We start from the raw sequence: 22,179 nt of genomic DNA, 5'->3' as shown, positions 1-22,179 counted from the left end.
AAACATAGTTATAAGGAGGTTGATGCTAAAATGCAAGGAAACCTGGGTGAGGCGGTCTAGTCATGCATTTGTAAAGGGTAGAAAATGCTTAGGAGGAGAATTGGCCATCTCCAAAGATGCTTCCAAGAACATCTTAGCCTCTTTAATCATTTTCTTATATAACTAAAGGAATAAACCCATTTAGAGAACCAAAAAAAAGATGCCAAATGAACATCAATGCATTTCATCTTCATTATATATACTTTTAATATGACTCTCTTTAGAGAGTCACTGAATGCGTAAATATTGTCTTTAATATCTACTTTTTAAAAACTTTACCCAGAGACAAAGTAATGTAATTATGTTTCTTGAGTCTATGTCTTTTCTTCTTAATTCAGTTATCAGGCCTCTGAAAGCAAGATTTCTTCCTCTTTATATGTGTAATAGCAAAGATTGAGGCTTGCAGTAATAATCTCTAAATGTAACTGAATTGTTCAGAGCTTCTTGTTATTTTTCATAAAGAAAATCCGACTTAAGAGCTATTTATACTCTTTCAATGTGCTTATGAACTTAAGTGGCATCTGCTGATATTAGAAGTTACTTCTAGTCTTTATAGGGTAGGATTGCATGATTAGAACATTAATTTTTGCTGACACTCTGTTAATCAAAAACTAAATCACAGTGCAGCAGAACCGATTAAGTCATCAAAAGACACAAAAATGCCTGCAACCTAAAGAGGAGACTATACCATGAAACTGAACAGTTTTCTCTGTAGCTTTGTAATGGGTCCTTTGATCAGATCCAGGGCAGAGATTTCTATTCACTCTGCATGGCAGCACACAGAGACAAAGATAAAGTAAAAGGAGAGGTTTTTCACGCCCACTTAAGCCCGACTTGGCTTCTCTATTGTTTCAGTACCTAATATTTCAGGAGTCTTGGTGGGAATCTCTGGTGGCGAGAATGACTCCAATTTCTCACCGCTGAGATGCTAAACAGGTGCCATCACAGAGGTGCTTGGGTGCGACATCCTAATTTAAAGGAAGAAAAGTCTTATACTGACATATATTGTCTTGTTTTTGTTGAATGGGTGATCCTGATGGAGAAACATACTCAAAATTCTCTATCCATTGCTGTACAGTAAGCAATACAATTAAATAGCAGATTAAAATTTTAACCTAAACTTATTAGTTGAGACCCATTGTCATAGGATGATGTGATAATGTTGTTGTCTTCCTGCCTTAGTATGACTTACTTGATAGAGATTCAGGCATCATAAAGATAAGAAGGAAAATTTTCTGTTCTTAGCTTAGCAGAAATGGAGAGGGGATTTGTCCTTATACACCATATTGTTGATATTCAGAATTTTTTTTTCTTACTGAGAATATGAGTTGCCTAATGGTAGCAGCTGCTGTTGGCCCGGTGGGTAAGCGATGGGGTGGCAGTGGTGCCAGCTCTGATGTGTGAACCCCTGGCAGCTCTTGAGTGGACCGTACCCCAGGCACCCTCGGGGGGTTAATAGCTCAGGCTCTCCAGGATGAGACCATGAAAAGAGAGGATTTGTGCGTGTGTGCGGCCTGTGGGACACACGGAACAGCAGGCCCAGCTGTTCTTAAGATACAAGTACCTGCCGCCATGAACCTCGTGAGCGTTAACAAGGAGGAAGCCACGGAAAGGTTTGCGCATTGCTCTGTGTCGTCAGGGCTCAGAATGGGACTCCATTTAGAGGCTGACACTCACATCACAGGAAAACGACACCAACAATTCCTGAAATCCAGTAAATTACATAACGAATGATAGAATGGATTCCTTACATTAAAATTTATGCCTAACATTTGGTAAGCTTTTTTGTAATGTATCTTTTAGTTTATATTGAGAATAAAAGAGAACATATTTATTTATATACTAATATTAATCTATTTTAGCATGTGTGTGTGTATATGTGTGCTCAGTTCAGTTGTGTCTGACTCTTTGAAGCTCCATTACTCCTCTGCCATTAAACAATTTTTGCTTGTTTTTGTCACCTTCAATATAATCAATTTGCAATATACACTCTTCAGCCTATTTTTAAACTATATTCTAGTATTTTTATTTCTTTTGGAAAGATTTCCCAAATAGGATTTCCTGATTATTTTCTAGTTTGCCACATCCTTGTTGAGACTAGTTATCAACTTGTGTATGTGCTTTTTTTTTTTTTAATTTTGGCAAGCTGGTAAGTGAAACTATCATGCTGTTGCTTTAATTGAAATCTCTGGATTATCTAATGAAGTTACACCTACCTTTGTATGTGTGCTGTGTGCTGTGCTCAGTTGCTAAGTTGTGTCTGACTCTTGCAATCCCATGGACTGTAGCCCACCGGGCTTCTCTGGCCATGGGGTTTTCGAGACAGAAATATTGGAGTGGGTTGCCATTATTATCTATTTAAATAAATTTTGAGATTTGTCTCATCATGAGCTTTTTAAAATTTTTCATTTTATAGTCTTTTTTATATCATGTTATACAAACTTTTTAAAGTATAACATATGCTATTTACTAGTTTAATGTATTCCATACCTATTTTTTCTTTTGCTTTGTTTATGGCATATTTCTCTGTGCAAATGTTTTATAGTGTAATTTGTAGTTAAACTATTTTTCTGCTTTATGATGACTTTATCCTCTGACTGGCTTAGAAACTCCCAGGTCCACAATGCTATAGAAATATTATCCTGAACACATTTTTGCTATTTATTTTAAAAATATTTATATCTAATCTACAATCCACATGAAATTGATTTTTCTATGTTTTTACAAGGTAAAGGGCTATTTTTCTTGCTTCTCTCTGAGCAGCTACTCTGAACCACATCCTGTATTTAATAACTTTTTTGTACCAAATTGAAAATTAAATTTTTCTTACACAATGTCTATGACCTATATTTGGATCCTTTCTTAGACTCTGTCCTGTTCAACTAATCCATCCATTCTTTTTTTTTTTTTTTCTTGTTACCATATCATTTAATACAATCACTCATAACATACTTTAGTATCCTTTAAGTAAATTCTTCCTAGGTTGGGCAGTGGTAAAGAATCTGCCTGCCAATGCAGAAGACACAAGAGATGTGGGTTTAATCCCTGGGTTGTGAAGAACCCCTGGAGAAGTAAATGTCAACATCCAGTATTTGTCCTGAATCAGGTCCCAAAGAGTTGGACATGATTGAGTGCAAATCATATCCTTTAAGTAAGCACTTCTCACTTTTAATTTAAATTATGTTATAGTATTCTGATTAGAATTGTAATAAGTTTAAATGGACATTTAAGTCATTAAATCATGATCGATTTCTCTGTGAAAGACCTCATAATTTATACTCATTCAATAAGATTTGATAGCTGCCTTCATGTATGTCCTGAAATTTTTCTATTTAACTATTCAGGGATATTTTACATGTATTTTCCCGCTTTTATTAAAATGTAATTTCCATTTGAAATGCAAAAAGATTCTTGTTCACATATTAAAACTGTTGATTTCTGTGTATGCTGCTAGTCTTTTGCCACATGAAAAATATCTAGTTCATCATGATAAGTTTGTAGTGAAGTTTTTTCTAAATTTATAATCATAAAATACAGCTAAATTTATTTTGCTAAACATTAATTTTCTTACCTTATTGCACTGGCTAGAACCCCAAAATAATCTTGAAACTCTCTGGTGAGTTTTATTCTTGATTTTAATGAAACTGGAATTAACAAATTATTATTTAGTATGCTGTCTTTTGGAGAACTTTCGTAGTTCTTATAATATTTCATTATGTTCTGACGCTACTCATTTTTAAGTTGGGAATAGCTTGTTTTTCTTTCACTTCTCTTGATGTAAATATATGAAATAATCATTAGTATAGATACTGTTGTTTGTGGGAAGTTTGAATGTTACATGGATAGTACATGTATAGGATACTGAGGAGAAGAAAGCACTCAGATGAGCAGGAATTTATACACAATTTAAACCAAAGCTGTTTTGATTTTATTTCAAGATGATAAATATAAAACAATTTAAGTTCCATAAAGCTTTTATCCTTCTCAGATGGTTTATGAGTTGAGGAACAAAAGTACTGAGCTTGGAGTTACTTAAAACATTAAAAGCCACAATATAATTTAAAATAAATAAAGGTTTATAACCTCATTCCACAAAATAACTGTTAGGTTTTGAATCATTTTATGCTTTATTCTAGCTTCAGCAAGTTTTAGAAGACTCTCTATGATATTGAAGAATGTTGGAGATGTTTATCAAAATTCTTAAATTTTGTTTCAGATTTGCATCAGTTATTCAGAGAAGGCTTTTTTGTATCAAATCTTAAAAGGAATTGAATATTACTGTCTCACTCTTTGTGATAAAATATTCATAAATTTATACGAACATGAATATGTATATGCTTTATAAGTTTTAATACAAACTCAACATTCTTTTAAAACTTTTAGTTTAAAACTAACGTGCCATGGAAGAATTTTCTCAGCAGACTGTCGAATCTCTCCATTAAATAGTTATTTGATACCCAACATTCTGTCTTGTTTCAAAAATCCTTTCTTGAATATTATATCACTAATTTTGAAATGAGGCTTCCCAAGTGGCCCAGTGGTTTAAAAAAAGAAGAAAGATCTGCCTGTTAATGCAGGAGACATGGGTTCTATCACTGGGTCAGGAAGATCCCCTGGAGAAGGGAAGGACAACCATTCCAGTATTATTGTCTGAAGAATTCCATGGACAGAGGAGCTTGGTGGGCTACAGTCCCTGGGGTTGCAAAAGAGTCAGATAGGACTTGGCGATTAAACAACAAAAGAAAAGAATTGTTTACTTAAAATCTTACCCTCCATGTCCTGATAGGCACAGCAGAATCAGTGACTCACAGTCTCTGTCTACATTATTTGATCTCCGCTCCCAAAAATCTTCACACTGATTATTCTGCTTCAGAAATAAAATAGATATAAAATCAGTTCAAAAGCAATGATCAAACCAGTGAAAACAGTGGAAGTTTGTTTTTTTTTTTTTAAGAGAACAATTAAAATGCTGCACTAAATCAACTGAATAATGTAAAGATAATAGAATATTGCTACTCTCATTTGTTACTCTAATTGTTCTACATTTATGGAGTTCTGCCCTGGGTAGCTTTAATAGCAGTTGTTAACCATTGTCATTTATCAGCCACCTTATTACAGTTCAAAATGAAATTGTAATTGAAAACACTGGAACAAGTTAAAATTGACAATAAACTCACAGTCCAATAGGATTTGCTTAATGAACTTGATGCAATAAAATTTTAATTGTTGTCAAGCATTTACGGGATATATTGCTGAAAAGTTTTTAAATTTATAATTAACCCATAACAATTCAGGGGAGTAAATGCAAGAGGCAAAGTGACAATTAAACATATCATTATTCCTAATTTTATGGAAATCTTAATGATTTTTTTTCCCTGCATTCTTCCTCTCTCTTTTTTTTTCTTCTTTTCTGGGTAGGTGATTTGTGTGTGTGTGTGTGGCCTATGAGATATAATTTGTGAGGCAAGAAAAAATCTTGCTTAACCCACATATCGAATTCACTGGCCACAATGTCTGGATATTTATGAGAAAGCGTTAGCGTTATATCTAAATTATTAGATATTAGAGTCAAACGTATAGCTTCTGTTTCTCCACATGTCACATTCATATTTGTCAATACGTTTGGCATCAGTATCTGTATTTATAAAGTTTTTGTTGTTGTTTAGTTGCTGAGTCATGTTTAACTCTTTACGACCCCATGGACTGTAGCCCACCAGGCTCCTCTGTCCATGGGATTCTCCATGCAAGAATACTGGAGTGGGTTGCCGTTTCCTTCTCCAGGGGAATCTTCCTGACCCAGGGATCGAACCCAGGCCTCCTGTATTACAGGCAGGTTCTTTACCACTGAGCCACCAGGGAAGCCCAATAGCAGTAACTATTTATTTGGTTGTTGTGATAATTAGAGTAGATGGTAAACAGAGTGAATATTATTTTATCATTATTACTTAGGTTCAAATATCCCCACTTAAGCAATCTCATTTAATCTTTAAAATAAATTAAAACCAAGTAGGTAATTTAAAGTGATTGTCAAGAAACAGGCTATATAACTGAGTAGAACGTATGTTAGCCAGCTGGTGACCTAGCAGGATTGAAGTATAAGTTGAGAATTTTTTTTTAAAATAAATTCTTTAGAGTAGAAAAAAGGTCTGACCATGCAGAGCACTGCAGAATTATTCCCAGTTAACAGGCAGGAAAGTGAAACTTATAGGCAACCAAAGAGTATACAGTTGCTGAAACTGAAATCAAAATGTCTGAAAAGAAGGTAGATATTGAAAGCTGTTCACTTATTCATTCACTCATTCATTTGTTATTTGACAATGTCCTCCACACACTTCTGAGGATCAGTTCAGTTCAATCACTCAGTAGAGACCGACTATTTGCGACCCCATGAATCACAGCACATTAGGCCTCCCTGTCCATCACCAAATCCTGGAGTTCACTCAAACTCATGTCCATCGAGTTGGTGATGCCATCCAGCCATCTCATCCTCTGTCGTCCCCTTCTCCTCCCACCCCTAATCCCTCCCAGCATCAGAGTCTTTTCCAATCAATCAACTCTTCCCATGAGGTGACCAAAGTACTGGAGTTTCAGCTTCAGCATCAGTCCTTCCAATGAACACCAAGGACTGATCTCCTTTAGAATGGACTGGTTGGATCTCCATGCAGTCCAAGGGACTCTCAAGAGTCTTCTCCAACACCACAGTTAAAAGCATCAATTCTTCGGCACTCAGCCTTCTTCACAGTCCAACTCTCACATCCGTACATGACCACTGGGAAAACTATAGCCTTGACTAGACGGACCTTTGTTGGCAAAGTAATGTCTCTGCTTTTCAATATGCTATCTAGGTTGGTCATAACTTTCCTTCCAAGGAGTAAGCGTCTTTTAATTTCATGGCTGCAATCACCATCTTCAGTGATTTTGAAGCCCCCCAAAAATAAAGTCTGACACTGTTTCCACTGTTTCCCCATCTATTTCCCATGAAGTGATGGGACCAGATGCTATGATCTTCGTTTTCTGAATGTTGAGATTTAAGCCAACTTTTTCACTCTCCTCTTTCACTTTCATCAAGAGGCTCTTTAGTTCCTCTTCACTTTCTGCTGTAAGGGTGGTGTCATCTGCATATCTGAGGTTATTGATGTTTCTCCTGGCAATCTTGATTCCAGCTTGTGCTTCTTCCAGCCCAGTGTTTCTCATGATATACTCTGCATATAAGTTAAATAAGCAGGGTGACAATATACAGCCTTGACGTACTCCTTTTCCTATTTGGAACCAGTCTGTTGTTCCATGTCCAGTTCTAACTGTTGCTTCCTGACCTGCATATAGGTTTCTCAAGAGGCAGGTCAGGTGGTCTGGTATTCCCATCTCTTTCAGAATTTTCCACAGTTTATTGTGATCCACACTGTCAAAGGCTTTGGCATGGTCAATAAAGCAGAAATAGATGTTTTTCTGGAACTCTCTTGCTTTTTCCATGATCCAGCAGATGTTGGCAATTTGATCTTTGGTTCCTGTGCCTTTTCTAAAACCAGCTTGAACATCAGGAAGTTCACGGTTCACATATTGCTGAAGCCTGGCTTGGAGAATTTTGAGCATTACTTTACTAACGTGTGAGATGAGTGCAATTGTGTGGTAGTTTGAGCATTCTTTGGCATTGCCTTTCTTTGGAACTGGAATGAAAGGTGACCTTTTCCAGTCCTGTGGCCACCACTGAGTTTTCCAAATTTGCTGGCATATTGAGTGCAGACTTTCACAGCACCATCTTCCAGGATTTGGAATAGCTCAACTGGAATCCCATCACCTCCACTAGCTTTGTTCTTAGTGATGCTTCTAAGGCCCGCTTGACTTCACATTCCAGGATGTCTGGCTCTAGGTGAGTGATCACACCATCGTGATTATCTTGGTCATGAAGATCTTTTTTGTACAGTTGTTCTGTGTATTCTTGCCACCTCTTCTTAATATCTTCTGCTTCTATTAGGTCCATACCATTCCTGTCCTTTATCGAACCCATCTTTGCATGAAGTGTTCCCTTGGTATCTCTAATTTTCTTGAGGAGATCTCTAGTCTTTCCCATTCTGTTGTTTTCCTCTATTTCTTTGCATTGATCGCTGAGGAAGGCTTTCTTATCTTTCCCTGCTGTTCTTTGGAAGTCTGCATTCAGATGCTTATATCTTTCCTTTTCTCCTTTGCTTTTGGCTTCTTTTCTTTTCACAGCTATTTGTAAGGCCTCCTCAGACAGCCAATTTGCTTTTTTGTATTTCTTTTCCATGGGGATGGTCTTGATCCCTGTCTCCTGTACAATGTCATGAACCTCCGTCCATAGTTCATCAGGCACTCTGTCTATCAGATCTAGTCCCTTAAATCTATTTCTCACTTCCACTGTATAATCATAAGGGATTTGATTTAGGTCATACCTGAATGGTCTAGTGGTTACCCCAATTTCTTCAATTTAAGTCTGAATTTGGCAATAAGGATTTCATGATCTAAGCCATAGTCAGCTCCTGGTCTTGTTTTTGCTGACTATATAGAGCTTCACCATCTTTGGCTGCAAAGAATATAATCAGTCTGGTTTCGGTGTTGACCATCTGGTGATGTCCATGTGTAGAGTCTTCTCTTGTGTTGTTGGAAGAGGGTGTTTGCTATGACCAGTGGGTTCTCTTGGCAAATCTCTATTAGCCTTTGCCCTGCTTCATTCCGTATTCCAAGGCCAAATTTACCTGTTACTCTGGGTGTTTCTTGACTTCCTACTTTTGCATTCCAGTCCCCTATAATGAAAAGGACATCTTTTTGGGGTGTTAGTTCTAAAAGGTCTTCAAAAAAATAAATAAAGAGCTTGAGCTGGTATTCACCCCAGACAGAATTAAGTGATAACTGATCTTAAAAAAATTAGTGGGCATATAAAAAAAAAAAAATAAAAATAAAAGGTCTTGTAGATCTTCATAGAACCGTTCAATTCCAGCTTCTTCAGCATCACTGGTTGGGGCATAGTCTTGGATTACCGTGATATTGAACGGTTTGCCTTGGAAACGAACAGAGATCATTCTGTCATTTTTGAGATTGCATCCGAGTACTGCATTTAGGACTCTTGTTGACCATGATGGCTACTCCATTTCTTCTAAGGGATTCCTGCCCACAGTAGTAGATATAATGGTCATCTGAGTTAAATTCACCCATTCCAGTCCATTTAAATTCACTGATTCCTAGAATGTCAATGTTCACTCTTGCCATCTCCCGTTTGACCACTTCCAATTTGCCTTGATTCATGGACCTGACATTGCAGATTCCTATGCAGTATTGCTCTTTACAGCATCAGACCTTTCTTCTATCACCATTCGCATCCACAACTGGGTATTGCTTTTGCTTTGGCTCCATTGCTTCATTCTTTCTGGGGTTATTTCTCCACTGATTTCCAGTAGCATATTCGGCACCTACCGATCCTGGGAGTTCCTCTTTCAGTATTCTGTCATTTTGCCTTTTCATACTGTTCATGGGGTTCTCAAGGCAAGAATACTGAAGTGGTTTGCCATTCCCTTCTCCAGTGGACCACATTCTGTCAGACCTCTCCACCATGACCCATCCGTCTTGGGTTGGCCCCACACAGCATGGCTTAGTTTCACTGAGTTAGACAATGCTGTGGTCCATGTGATCAGATTGGCTAGTTTTCTGTGATTATGGTTTCAGTGTGTCTGCCTTCTGATGCCGTCTCGCAACACCTACCATCTTACTTGGGTTTTTCTTACCTTGGACGTAAGTATCTCTCCATGGCTGCTCCAGCAAAGCACAGCCACTGCTCCTTAACTTGGACGAGGGGTATCTCCTCACCACCACCCCTCCTGACCTTGATTGAACATGGAGTAGCTCCTCTCAGCCCTCCTGCACCTGTGCAGCCACCGCTCCTTGGACGTGGGGTTGCTCCTCTTGGCTTCCTCCTCTGACCTCGTCGTGTGGGTAGCTCCTCTTCTGAGAATACAAAAACTCAATTTGTCCTTAAAAATGTGGGAAACATGTCTTGTTTGCCTGACTGCAGAAAGGTTAAATAGATAAGTTCTTGGTCAAATATTTATGATTTTATTTCTTAAATACCTTTCCAATTTTCCGTTCTCTAGAAAACAAACTTTACTGGAAGACTGTACTTGATATGCCATCTTGTTTTTTTTTTTTTAATTTACAAAATTATCACCTGAACCATTTTCTTTAAAGTTATTTCAAGAAATGCTTAGTCACCTGCATATAGTAAATGCAATTGATTCTCTTGACAGAGATCCATACATTTTCTTCTTCCATGCCCCTATCCAGATAAAACTGCTAATAGTTTGTTCAACAGAGGACTTTGTTGTCAGCTTGGGAGACTCTACCTCTGATTTTGTTTGCATTTTTATAAACATATAATAGGCAAACAAATACTTTGTAATACATTTTGTACATACATTTGTTGAGTTTGGTGACTTGACTTTCTCCCTTAAATGTATACCTTGGGAAGCTTTCATGTAAATACAGTATATTTTTTAGTGTGACATTTATGTGTATGTGGGAAAGATTGAAGGCAGGAGGAGAAGGGGATGACAGAGGATGAGATGGTTGGGTGGCATCACCAACTCCATGGACATGAGTTTGAGTAAACTCCAGGAGATGGTGAAGGACAGAGAAGCCTGGCGTGCTGCAGTCCATGGGGTCGCACAGAGTTGGACACGAATGAGCCACTGAACAACAATGTATTTACACTTAATACTGTATTACATAGTACATTATGCACTTCCATAAAGGTGGACACTAAGTATTTTTCGCATGCTTGCCCATTCACATCCTTAAACACACATCTTTGAGTACAAGCACAAGCCTTTCTGTAGTATATACTTCAGGAGTAAAATTAATCTTAATGATATTTATATGGTGATTTTGACAGATGCCATATTGTCTCCAAAAGTAGACCAGACCACAACCCCGCCCCCCAAATTATATCATTATGCATTTCACTAGCAATGGATACTCTTAATACATTTTGATATTTTCCAATCCAATATAAAATTATTTTAAGTGATGCTTTCATTTGTGTTTTCTCAATTATTCGTGATGTTAAGTAATTTCTACATTTGCTGATTACTCATTTTATATTTTGTGAAATATTGTACTATTAAAACCTATACTATATTGTTTTCTGTCTTTTTATTTTATATTTAGCCTTTTTTATGTATTCATATATATTTGAAAATCTTTTTCCTGTGTATGCTATCATTTTTATGTGGTTACAGAAAGAGTTCTTCAACTTGAAAACTATGAAAATATTATCCAATAATTTTCATTTTTATCCATTTAAAAGTTTTTCAGGTTAGACTTTTAATCCATCTAGAAATTATATTTTTGGTTGCTGATGAAAGAGAATAAATTATTAGCCAGTTGTCTGAGATGAAATTATTGAATATGTCATTTTATCAGTAAAATAAAAAGACACATTCATCACATATTAAGAATCCTATGGATCCTATGTTGTGTTATATTCATTTATTTACATATTTATGAAAAAACAATGTTTTAAGTAGGAAAGTTTGTGATTGCCTCATAGTTAATACCTCATTTTGTTTTAGTTATTCATGCTCCTTTTATCTTTGCAGTGAATTTTATTTATTTATTTTTAAAATATTTTTATATTATTATTTTTTTTTTTACTTTACAATATTGTATTGGTTTTGCCATACATCAACATGCATCCGCCACGGGTGTACACATGTTCCCCAACCTGAACCCCGCTCCCATGCAGTGAGTTTTAGTATAAGCTGAGTTATTCAGAAACCATTTTTGATTCATTTTTTTTAATGTAGGTTATTTGGAGAGAACCGACTTCTTCACAGTGTAAGTCCTCCCATCTAGAGACCTGTGTGTCTCTCCATTTGTTTCCACTGTCTCTCATGCCTGTCCATTGCATGGAGTACATATTTCCCTCGGGCTTTACCAGTTCTTGCGAGCTGTTTCTCAGGTTCTTCACAGTGGTCTGTGCACTCTCATAGTTCTGTCCCTATTTGTTGGTCCTTTCAGTTCTCTATATTTGCACCTCATTTTATGGTGTTTGTTTGTTCTCAGAAATTGGAAAGATTTTTGGTTGTTTGCTCATCTTTTCATTTTACTCTGTGTAAAAATTGTGATGCTCTACTAAATGAAGTGTCCATAATTTGGATACTTGGTATCAGATATTTCTTTTACTATTGAAAATGTTTATTTGGGCATAGATTTTAAATTTTCCTAAACTGTGTCTTCATGGATGGCTTCATTTTACTTTCATCTGTTTTTTATTCATCTCAATTTTGAATCACATATGGTACCAAAAACACTTTTCGTTTACTTTGGAGCTCCTAAAAATACTGTAGACAATTTATCATTTTCTCAGAAATAAGTATCAATGCATATTTTTAGAAAGAAGCTCCTTAATGCTATTTTCTTTTGGTCTTTTTTGCACTTTGTGGATTCTTTTAGGCATCATCCTTTGCCTTGATTATTTTGAACTACTGAAAATATATTTCAGCCTACACTTTCTCATAAATATTGTGGGTGGTTTTTATTTAGATTACTTCAGTTTTTACAGATGGTACAAGAATTTTATTCCTTAGAGATGAATTGTGAGGATTACATTAAGTGAATTTTTATTGCCAGTTTAAACAATTATTAGTTTCTAGAAGGGGACTAACCTGACTTCATGAGATATTTGTAAAGCAGTTTTCTTTACATGGAAACTTCTTGAGCAGAGGCAAATGTTTCAGTGTTTGATTATGTAATGTCTCTTCTCTATTGAAAGAATAGGCTAAGATTATGAGATTCTATTTTGGTTTCTATTATTGCAGGTTCAGGAAAATGGCTGGTTCTCTTGAGAGGTACCGCTCTTGCAGCAAATGTACTTGTGTGTAAGGATGGATATGAGGCAACAGTTGGAAGATGCAAAGATGGGAACTTCTCTGCCAAGTTTTATCTTTGGTGGAGTTAGCACTCCCCTACAGAGCACATCTGTTGCTGGTTTACAAAGTTAACATGATCACAAACGCGCTTTGTTTATCCTGAAGTCTTGTCTCCATCTGTCACATCTAAAAGAAAGTTGGAATGCTCACCTTTTCAGCAAAGTCATGTCCTTGATTGGATCAAACTCAGATGACAGGACTACTTTATTTAGTGTTACTCCTGCTATTCATTGGCTTAACATTTGTTGTATTTATGCTTACTTTTTTATCCTTGGTAAAGTAACTCAGGAGATTTTCTGATCTACATACAATTGTCTTCAAATGGATTCAGGCTTTATTTCCTAAGATTCACTTTGTCCTCTACTCCTGGCTCTCCAAATAGCAGTTGTTTAAGTTATTTTGCATTACTTTACTTATTTCCACAGCACACACTTAAGTGTACCAGCATTGTTTCTTGACTAACTCTATCTGATCCCATCTGTAATATATTTAGAATATATATGTGTGTGCATGTCTATTCACATATAGAATGAGATTAATACCAGGAGATCATATTAAAAGGACAATAAGTCAAAAGTGAGAAATTGAGTTTCTTTTACATAATGTGTACACAGGAAAATAAAAATGGAAGGAAGAAAGTGTTTGTAAAGACAGATACATGAGTATGTAGGTAGATAGTCTGTTGAAAGTCCTTTGGACTGCAAGGAGATCAAACCAGTCAATCCTAAAGAAAATTAACCCTGAATATTCATTGGAAGGGCTGATGCTGAAGCGCCAATATTTTGGCCACCTGATGTGAACAGTTGACTCATTGGAAAAGACCTTGATGCTGGGAAAGACTAAAGGCAGAAGGAGAAGGGGACGACAGAAGATGAGATGGTTGGATGGCATCACTGACTCAATGGATATGAGTTTGATCAGACCCTGGGAGGTGGTGAAGGACAGGGAAGCCTGACATGCTGGAGTCCATGGGGTCACAGAGTCGAACAGTACTGAGCAACAGGCAGATAGATACATGACAGAGGACTGAACGCAAATGGGCATGAAGGATCTTTTAGAGTGATAGAAATGAATTCATTTTGGTGATGCTGAAGCCATATACAAGCCCCTGTGTCCTTGTCTTTTGAAGTAAAGTACTGCCTCAAGAGTCACTGATCGGGAACTGTGAAGATGTAGAAACAAAGAATACCTGTTGGGCTGGGAACTATAAATCCACCACATAGCTGAATCACTCAACTCCCAGTTCCCTGAAAGATATCGATATATGCCTGACACACATTCCTAAGTTGTCTTTACAAGAAATAGATGCCCCCTTCACTCCAGATGAAAACTGCTGACTACAAGAATATAGATCCTAGCCTGATTGAAACCAGAAGGTTGATGATGTTTAAAAGTTCACCTTGATGCCAACCAATCTAAGAATTGTCCATGAGCAGATCGTGCCCTGCCCCTTGGACACCATAGTACTCCTTATTACCCCCTCCAGGGTGGGTGACACAGTCTTCAGGGCATTCGCTTGCTGTGGCTCCCTTTGGCTGGCAAAGCAATAAAAGCTACTCTTTTCTACTTCACCAAAACTCAGTCTCCTTGTTTCTGTTCTTCACTGGTGAACAAAAGATGAGTTTCTGCAGCAATATTTGCACAGTTCTGTAAGCAGACAAAAAAAAAAGCTTGTTGTTGTTTAGTTGATGTCTTATGACTACATTACCAATTAATTGTCTGTTTGCCTCTAAGAAAACCCTACTTTTTAATATTCCTTATTGTGCAAGTATATTAAAGATAGAGCCTTATCTTCTAAAACAAATCATGTGAATGAAACTTTGTTTTTTTTTCCCCTGTCATTTTAATATACTAGGAGCACAATGGAATTTTCTGTTGTGTTTTCTTACAGTGCAATTTTAGGATAACCTTTGATCATTGGAAGATCCATCAAAAATAGGACGGACGGTAATTGCTCTCTACTCCAACTCATTAAGTCATCAGTTCTGACTAATTGGATTTTTAAAAAATATTTTGCTGATGAACATTACTTTATATTGACAATGATGGAATATTTATGTAATTACTGTTCAATCTAACATGTCACTCATAATTATCTGTAGCATAATCTATTCTTCTCTTGAATAATGTAACACTTGGAAACTAAACTACATGATTCAACTATTAATAAATACTATGATTCAGCATGTTACTTACCCTTGAATCTTTTTGTCCAGTGACAGACAGACAGACACCCTATACAATGCAGCATGCTCTCACAGTGACCTCTATTATAAAATCAAGAGTTTCTGTTCAGAATAAGACTAGCTATGGACTTCCCTGGCGGTTCAGTGGTTGGTACTTCACCTTCCAATGTGGGTTGGGTGGGAATATGGGTTTGATTCCTGGTCAGGGAGCTAGGATGCCACATGCTGGATGGCATGGACAAAAAATCAAAACATAGAAGTACTATTGTAAAAATTCAAAAAGGGTTTTTAAAAAATGACCCACATTAAAACAAATCTTTAATAAAACAAAAAAGAATACTGTTGGTTAATAAAGTTTAGCTTGAACAAATTCCCAAATCCCACTAGGTAAATTTACTGATCATTTGTGGAAGCATGTATAGCAAGCATAAGTATTCTGGTCCAATATAATCAATATGTTAAATTTCCGTTGTACGATGGGCATCATGCAGATAAAGGGCAGAAATCCTGGACATCTGGATTTATCACACATATGCTCAGTGAATTTTATTATCAAAAGTTTATTGACATCTGGGAGAATTTTGCCTAAATAAGGATGAAATGACAAACAGTGCCTACGTCACACTTGGAAAGTTTGTCCTGTCATGATGATTATTAACAGAGGTTTTTAAATGGTTGAAGTGAAAGTCTTAGTCGTTCAGCTGTGTCCAACTCTTTGCCACCCCATGGACTGTAGCCTGCTGGGATCCTCTATCCCTGGGATTCTACAGGCAAGAATACTGGAGTGGGTTGCCATTCCCTTCTCCAGGGGGATCTTCCCAAGCCAAGGATTGAACCTGGATCTCCTGCACTGCAGACAGATTTACTATCTAAGTCACCAGGGAAGTCCCTTCTAATAGTTACTTATACTAAAAAGAGGAAAATCTGAAGTTAATGCAGTTGGACACAGAAATCAAAAAACAATTTAAGTCTCAACAATTAAGTACATACAAATGCTTTATGATTTTGTCAGGGGAAAGTTAGGTAGATTGCTTTTACATTTTAACTTTTTGTATATAAAAAAAATGGAATTTATTAGAAGGGTGCTAAGATGGTTCATGGAATCCAAGTAAGAGCTGACAAACCTAAATAGGGTAAAGGTGAAACCCAAGGTCACACCTCTGACTTTAGAGATGGGAGTCAATGTACCTCCCCTACTGGACAGGTATCTGATGTTGACAGAACATTAACACCTTATGACTTCCAACTCATGACTTCCTGTGGGTCAGCCAGGGACAATAATCTTGAGCTGAAGACCACCCTATAGAAGAAAAGCAGTCTCAAGATTCAAAGAACTTAGCATTGATACATACAATAGATGGATCACTTGAATGATTGATTTTTATTAATATAAATTCTAATATATAGAAAGAAGTGCCTAAATACAAGTAATGTGTGCATAATTTTATATATTTTATTACTAATTAAATATTATTAAAGTAATACCAGTAATCTACCATGCAGGTAAAAGATTTGATTATGGCTAGATTTTTTTTTTTTTTTAATTGGGGTGTTAAGCAGAATAAAAAATAAAGGCCATAGCTTGAATAGACTTTTCTACTAAATACTGAAGGCTATACTGTAAGCTGGTAGCTCAGATGGTAAAGTGTCTGCCTGCAATGAGGAAGACCCAGGTTTGATCCCTGGGTTGGGAAGATCCCCTGGAGAAGGAAATGGCAACCCACTCCAGTACTCTTGCCTGGAAAATTCTATGGACAGAGGAGCCTGGTAGGGTACAACCCATGGGGTCACAAAGAGTCGGACAGGACTGAGTGACTTCACTTTACAGGAAATATTGCCACTTTTTCAATTATACTGAAGGCTACATAACTGAAACAAACTATCTTGGTTTCCCTATGCTGACTCTGACCTTAACCAAAACTTAAGCTTTCTTCATGTCCATGTGACCATCTCACTTTCTAGCCAATCAACTATAGACAAGTAAACAGAACTTAAGTTTCCAGTAACCAAACACAAGACAATGTACTCCCTCATTCATGTTTATAAACTGAGCCGGAACTGCTGAGAACCAAGCCTCTTGACCCCTTTTGGTTTTGAAATCTTTGTTTAGGAACAATTTGTTTCTCACTCAACAGAATATGCATATCAAGCAAAGATCTCTGGATTTTCTTTCGATGGAGGCAGCCCTATCCTAAACTGCTCACATAAGGTTTATATGAATTTCATTTTTAAATTTGTTTCACCAGCTACACATATAACGCTAAACCATATGCATGTCTGCAGCTTTCATGTTTGTTTTTTTCATTATGATGTTTCCTAGGTCCACCAGTATTGGTATATATGACTAAGTTGTTGTGGTTTAGTTGCTCAGTCGTGTCCGACTTTTTTGCAATCCCATGGACTGTAGCCCACCAAGCTCCTCTGTTCATGGGATTTCCCAGACAAGAATACTGAAGAGGGTTGCCATTTCCTTCTCCAGATGTGATTTTCCTAATTGCTTAAAAATGCTCTCTTAAGAGGAGTTGCCCTCTCTTACTGTTTTCTAGACTCTTGGCCACCAGTGGTTAGGGCTGCTGTAATCTCTCTCTGTGTGTCACCTTGTCCCACCCCTAGTGTATATTCTAACCCTTGGTTCACTGCCTGTGCTGCTGACATTAGTGGTAAATGCAAGGAGCTGTATGTAATTCAAATGTAGTGTAATAGTTCTTAATCCATTGATTAACTCCCCAGTGTGAGAAAGTGAAAGTGAAGTCGCTTAGTCGTGTCCAACTCTTTGCGACCCCACAGACTGTAGCCTACAAGGCTCCTCCCTCCATGGGATTCTCCAGGCAAGAGTACTGGAGTGTGTTGCCATTTCCTTCTCCAGGGGATCTTCCCGACCCAGGGATTGAACCCGGGTCTCCTGCATTCCAGGCAGACGCTTTAACCTCTGAGCCACCAGGGAAGCCCAGTGTGAGAGGAGATACTTATTTTCTCAGAGAAAATCCCCTTATTTCAGAGGACTGCCTGGGGAGGGGAGGCGGGTATTTCCCCTGCTGTATTTGGTATTTCTCTTGGTCACAAGTCACAGGTGCTGTGTTGCTCTATATCGTCATCACTTCCCAACGGCCTCTGGGAGGAAGCCCTGTTGATATTAACATTTCACTTCCTTCTTCTGTTGAATATCCCAGGTCCTTCCCTGGTGGCTGAGATGGTAAAGAATCTGCCTGCAGTGCAGAAGATCCAAGTTCAATCCTTGGGTCGGGAAGATCCCTTGGAGAAAGAAATGGCAACCTACCAGTATTCTTGCCTGGAAAATCCCATGGACAGAGGAGCCTGGCGGGCTTGGTGGGTTACAGTCAATGGGGTTGCACTGAGTTGGACACAACTGAGCAACTAACACTTTCATTTTCCTTCACTTTCTCTTAGTAAACATGTAAAATTCTTACATTTAATTAGCTTTTGTTGCAAGCAGACAACCTGTTTCTGAAGAGCTGCAAAAACATTCTGCAAACCAAACCAAACAACAAGAAAAATCAAACAAAAATAAATGGACTCACCTCTCTTAAACCATTTGTTCAATTTGTGTCTGAAAAGGGCTGTGTACTATATAGGCCAAATTACCTGGTTCTAAAACATTCTGATAATTACCTTAATATTGAAATAAATGGTAAATCATTCAAATAAAAATATGTAGTTATGACAGGCACATAGGAACATAATCCATAACTCTGACTCCACTATCCTGGAATCTGGCCCTTGCCCACTTTTGTTGTTTTTGTTTAGTCACTAAGTCATGTCCAACTCTTTGTGACCCCAGGAACTACAGTACATCAGGCTTCCCTGCCCTTCACTATCTCCCGGAGTTTGCTCAAACTCATGTCCACTGAGTCAGTGATGACCCAACCATCTCATCCTCTGTCGTCCCCTTCACCTCCTGCCTTCAATCTTTCCCAGCATCAGGGTCTCTCACAATGAGTCAGCTCTTTGCATCAGGTGGCCATATTACTGAAGTTTCAGTTTCAGAATCAGTCTTTCCAATGAATATTCAGGACTGATTTCCTTTAGGATTGACTGGTTTGATCTCCTTGCTGTCAAAGGGACTCTCAAGAGTCTTCTCCAGCACCACAATTTGAAAAGCATCAGTTCTTTGGCACTCAGCCTTTTTTACTCCTTTCTATTTCTCTTTATTTATTTCTGCACTTCTGAGTTTCCATCTAGAATGATTTCCCTTCTTGACCAAAAATATCCCCACTCTCCCTTCTTTATTGCAGTTCTTCTGGTGGAACATTCTGCAGGTGTTTTCTTCTGAAAATGCTTTTATTTCACTCACAGGTATGTGGTTTTATTTGTTCATTTATTGTTTTTTTTTGTTTTTTTTTTGTTTTTGTCTAACACAGATCCCAGGTAGGCTGGAGTCTCAGAAAAGGAATCATTGTGAATTCTGCTCAGTCCTGTCTGACTCTTTGTGACCCCATGGACTGTAGCCCATCAGGCTCCTCTGTCCATGGGATTTCCCAGGCAAGAATACTGGAATGGGGTGTCATTTCCCCCTCCAGGGGATCTTCCTCACCCAGGAATTGAACTTGAGTCTCCTTTGTCTCCTGAATTGGCAGGTGGATTCTTTACCACTAGCGTCACCTGGGAAGCCCCAGAAAAGGAATGAACTTCTGCAAAGAACCCAGGCAAACTAGTTAAGGCCCAGCATGAGGACATCAATATTCATCCAGCTCAGTCTTAGACCCAAGCCTCACGAGGATGTTGGGAATGTTATATCCACCACGAGGGCTAGCATGTTTCCTGATGCTGTTACGTCACATAGGCGCATCACAGGATGTGCAAACAGAAGCCATTGACGCTAGCCTGGGAGGGACTTGTGGTTAGTCCCACAAAAAAAGATAGAGCTGCTAGCATAGGGTTGCAATCAAGCCTCTACTATGCCACTCTCCTGTTGAGTCCTGACAAGGATGAGAGCACTTTCTCTACCCCACAATCCAAAACCCCAAGTCCAGGGGTTGGGTGATCTTCTAAGACTGCCATATGCTGTGTTAGATGTGTCTTTATCCAGTGTGATAAGGCAATGAGAACCTGCCATCCGTCCTTTCTCTAAATTGTTTCCTGAAGTGTGTGCTGTAGCTCGTGGCATGCATGTGCTACTGGGGCAGTTGCCCTTATCTTTAGGACATTTATTTCCATTGTTGAAGGTTTTATTCTTTCTTTTTTTTTTTTTTCTGGTTACAGAATTCTGAGCCCACAGTCATTTTTTTCTCAGCAATTTAAAGGTATCATTCCATTATTTCTTGACATCCATTGTTTCTTTTGGGATAGGTGCTTAAACATATTTTTGCTTTAATAAAATTAATTGCTTTTTACTCTCTGGCTGTACTTATGATTTTCTTTTAGTTACTTTGTTTCTTTTAAGTAGTTTTCCTGAGATATATTTAATTGAGGTTTTGTTTGTCCTTTTTTCTCTTCTGAGTCTGTGCATTTCATTTTAAATCTCTGTTCTATTTTTTAATAACTTTGGAAAATTGTAACTGTTTGCTCCTCAGTCATTACACTGAATCACTTCTGTCCTGGCTGGTCCCTTTTAGGTAATCTCTTAACCATAAGAGGTTTGGGCTCCTAATATTGGAGAATATTGAGAAGCTCAAGATGGCCCTACATCCAGTTCCTCCTTAAGGTCCCGGGTGTAAAATATCTCCTTCACGTCTCATCTTTCCCACTTCCTTTACTTCTATTCAAAAAGTGGATCCAAAGGCTAGCTTCTCCCTGAGTTTCCTTCATTTTCAGACCATGTACCATTTTAATAGCCTCATGTTTTGTTTTGTTTTGTTTTGTTTTTTTAGCATTCCAGTTGCTCTCATCAGTTGGCTCAGATTAACTAGTTGTCTCAGTGTGGTGTCATACACTCTCTTGGCTTTATGAGTGCATTACTTACATTGCCCATTCTAAGCTAATCTTCTTATATCCATTTAAATTTAACAAACAAGGTATTTGTCACCATGAATGTAGTCTTTCTTCTTCTTCACAAAAGCATGATAAACTAGTCTATATGTTGTACTGTGTGATTGCAATATCTTATTCATAGTAGGCTGTAGAAGTTATTAATCTGTGTTTGATATCTCAATGTTATACATAAGGTCAGTACATTTTCACTTTATTTTTTTATTTTGCATTTTATAAATTGTTCTATTTGTCTTAGATTTTTGAAATTTTTCAATAGGAGGTTCAAGAGTGTGTCATTTCTCATTAATCTTCTCCAAATCTGCAGTTTCAGGTATTTCCTCAGCAAGGGAAATAGACCTCTATGATTTATTTAATTTATTTAATTATTAACAGCCTTCCATCTGTTCTGTTTTCTCCTTCTGGAATTCCCATTTTTCGTATGTTAGGTCTTCTGGATAAATCCTTTAAATCCCTTAACTTTTCCCTGATGGTTTTCTTCTGACTTATTTCTTCCATTTTTTTCTTCCAAGCCACTGATTCCAGTCTCATCCTTGAACTTCTGCTTCATTTACTGACTAAATTATTTATATAGGAAGTCATGTTTCATTCAGGCTCAGGAAATTATTTGGAGCTTATCTTGAATCTCTTTGTTCTGTTAAATTTCTGTTTGTTAATTTCTCTTGTGCTTATTTTGATTGATCAGTGAGTTTTCTCTTCTTTGGATAGATGTCAACTGTTTAGATGTATTTTTATTTACCTATTTTCTTTCACGGGGACATAGGTCCATTTTTTGTAGACACACCCATACCCACACAGACACCCGTTGGGTCACACCAATTCCAGAATATTCCACCTTCCGTTTTTTAGGTCTTTATGATAATAACTGAAACTCTGGGAGATAGTGGAGGACAGGGAAGGTTGCCATGCTGCAGTCCATGGGGTCTCAGAGAATTGGACATGACTTAGTTACTCAACAACAACATGGTAATAACTTCAAAATTATCTTTCATCTCTTGCTTCCAGTAATTGTAACTATATAATATTCAAAATTTACAGTACTGGTCACTTTACAAAAATTATCCACTGATATC

At 37.5% G+C, this 22,179-nt stretch overlaps 1 non-coding gene across 1 annotated transcript; it reads right to left on the bottom strand.

Moving 5' to 3' along the window:
- Positions 1–18,032: 18,032 nt before the first annotated feature.
- TRNAS-GGA (transfer RNA serine (anticodon GGA)) lies at positions 18,033–18,104 on the bottom strand. Its single transcript has one exon. It is a non-coding gene; the product is annotated as a tRNA-Ser (tRNA).
- Positions 18,105–22,179: the final 4,075 nt, after the last annotated feature.

Source organism: Bos mutus, chromosome 24 (genome assembly GCF_027580195.1).
Source record: "Bos mutus isolate GX-2022 chromosome 24, NWIPB_WYAK_1.1, whole genome shotgun sequence".
NCBI lineage: Eukaryota > Metazoa > Chordata > Mammalia > Artiodactyla > Bovidae > Bos > Bos mutus.
The sequence above is the reverse complement of the archived record's forward strand: the minus strand, read 5'-3'. Positions and strand labels throughout refer to the sequence as shown.